Here is a 2,625-nt window from a genome sequence, read left to right as displayed (position 1 = left end):
CCCCACACACACACACAGCAGGATGACAGGCACATGAAGCTTCAGTATGATACAGAAAGAAACAAGACTGATCATTAGAATTACAGGTTCAATTCAATTTTGACAGGTAAGTGGACTGGAGTAACATGGAATAAAGTGCCTTGTTCAAAGACACAATGTACTGCTGGAAATCGAACTCACAATCTTACAATAGCAAGCTGAATATGTTAACCACTAAGCAATGAACGGTCACTTGAAAAAGGTGTAGAATTTAAGGAAGTAAGCGTAACTTTAATTATGAGGGTGAGTGAAAAAGTAATGCTATTTTGTTTAGGACAGGTATAATTACCAACACAGGAACATGTATCAGACATCAAAATGAAGCTGGTCCTCTGTGGATCACACCCCTACTTCTCAACATCGGCTGACCAAAGCCTTGCGAGTGGATTTGTTAGACGGAAACTGAAAGAAACCCATCATGTGTGTGTCTGTGTGCGCGTGTATGTGTGTGTGTATTTATGTGTGTGTATCTTTGTGTCTGTGTTTGTCCCCATCATCGTTGTTTGACAACCGATGTTGGTACGTTTATGTACCCGTAACTTAGCAGTTCGGCAAAAGAGACCAATAGGTTAAGTACTTGGCTTACAAAAAAAGAAATCCCAGGTTCGATTTCTTCGACTAAAAGGCGGTGCTCCAGCATGGTCACAGTCAAATAATTGAAACAAGTAAAAAAAAACATAAAGTACGTAAAACATTTTAAAACATTTCCTTTTTTTTCTTTTTTATCATTTTTTTCGTAAATATTTCAATCGTTTGTTGGAAGCGAGAAGAATAAACAGAAAATAAATAAACGATTTTGCAATTGGAGTCCCTCCCAGATTCCAGCTATGGAACCATCAAATGGAAACACAACATTATTATTATTATTATTGAATCGGTCGATCAAAACAAGAAGTTGAATGCATGCAACGCTGTTTCAGATTATAAACTTTGGGTCAGTAGACCAGTTGGCTCTTTGGAAAAACCAGCAACAGCACACTTCTGTGTTATAGTGGTTGTTGTAGTAGTAGTAGTAGTAGTAGTAGTAGTAGTAGTAGTAATAGTAGTAGTAGTAGTAGTAGCAAAAATGATGATGAAGATGATGATGATGAAAGACAAAAAAAGAGAGAGTTAAAACAGACATTGAAGAAAACAGTTCATTTAAAAGTAAAGATCAAAGATTCCAAATAAATGTTTGGTATTTTAAATACATTCCAGATATTTTTTTCTTTTTCTGTTTTGTTTTCTTTTTATATAATTTTTCTTTTTCAACATGACATGAAAATAAACCAAAAAAGATAAAAATAAATAGCTAAATAAATAAATAAATCATAAAACACGTTTCTTCAGTATGTAACATTTTAGTACGAGGAAGACATATACACCAAGACGATTAGCGTCATCATCATAATTGTCATCACGATCTTCGTAATCCTCGCCACCATCACTACCATCGTTGCTGGCACCAGCGGCATTTTACCCATTTAAAAACACTTCCTCATGCTACTTTCGCAGTCTGAGATAGCAAACAGATAGCAAACAAAACTTCGCATTCACAGACTGTATGTAGTGAAACGTTTTATGAGTCTGTTTATGGAACAGAGTACAACGAAAGCATGGAATTGACGGCAACGATCTGAATAGATCATGGAATCGTTAACGATATCTGTGCTTCGGCATGTTTTAATATTATGTGCATGTGCATAGGCAATCTGAGAATGTGTGTGTGTGAGTGTGTGTATTTGTATGTATGTGTGTGAAAGTGTGTGTGTGTCAATGTGAGTGTGTCAATGTGTGTGTGTGAATATTTGTGTGTGCGTGTGTGTCTGCGTGTGTATGAATGTGTGTGTGTATTTATATCCATGTGTATGGAAGTGTGTGGAAGTGTGTATATTTGTGTGCATGTGTGTGTATTTGTGCGTGCGTGTGTGTTTGTGTGTGTCAGTGTGTGTGTGTGAATGTGTGTGCGTATATGTATGCGTGTGTGTAGCAGTGTGTGTGTGAATGCATGTGTATTTGTATGCATGTGTGTGACAGTGTGTGTGTATTTGTGTGCGTGTTTGTGAATGTGCGTGTGTGTGTGTCAATGTGTCTGTGTAGTTGTATGCATGTGTGTGACAGTGTGTGTGTGCGTATGCAAACGTGTGTGTGTTTGCATGTGCATGTGTGAGTGTGTGTGTGAATGTGTGTGTATGTGTGAATGCAAATGTGAATGTGTGTATGCATGAATGTTTGTGCATGTGAGGTTGTGTGTGTCTGTGTCAGTGTGTGTTTGTATGTATGCATGCGAGTATGTATGTGTGTGTGTTTGTTTGTGTGTCTGTCTGTCTGTCTCTGTGTGTTTGTGTGCAAGAGAGAGAAAAAGGAAATTTATGTATAGATGATTGGAAGATACACACACACACACACACACACACACGACTTAATACTGTTGATACAACTAATACATACATCCGTGGGTGTAATCTATGCAGAAACTCCAAATACATACAATAAAAATAAAAAATCCAAACTAAACAAAACAAATTTAACAATTTCTGTTTTTCCCTCTTTTTTTTTTGCCTCTTTCTTTTTCAGCTTAACAATAGCAAAAGCAGGGAAAGGAAT

At 36.9% G+C, this 2,625-nt stretch overlaps 1 protein-coding gene across 1 annotated transcript in view; it reads right to left on the bottom strand.

The window, feature by feature from the left end:
* Positions 1-2,625, bottom strand: part of LOC106871393 (intraflagellar transport protein 122 homolog) — a 264,510-nt gene that overhangs the window by 80,084 nt on the left and 181,801 nt on the right. The window lies entirely within an intron of this gene.

Source organism: Octopus bimaculoides, chromosome 3, assembly GCF_001194135.2.
Source record: "Octopus bimaculoides isolate UCB-OBI-ISO-001 chromosome 3, ASM119413v2, whole genome shotgun sequence".
Lineage (NCBI taxonomy): Eukaryota > Metazoa > Mollusca > Cephalopoda > Octopoda > Octopodidae > Octopus > Octopus bimaculoides.
Note: the sequence above shows the minus strand (reverse complement) of the source record. Positions and strands in the feature narration are given on the sequence as shown.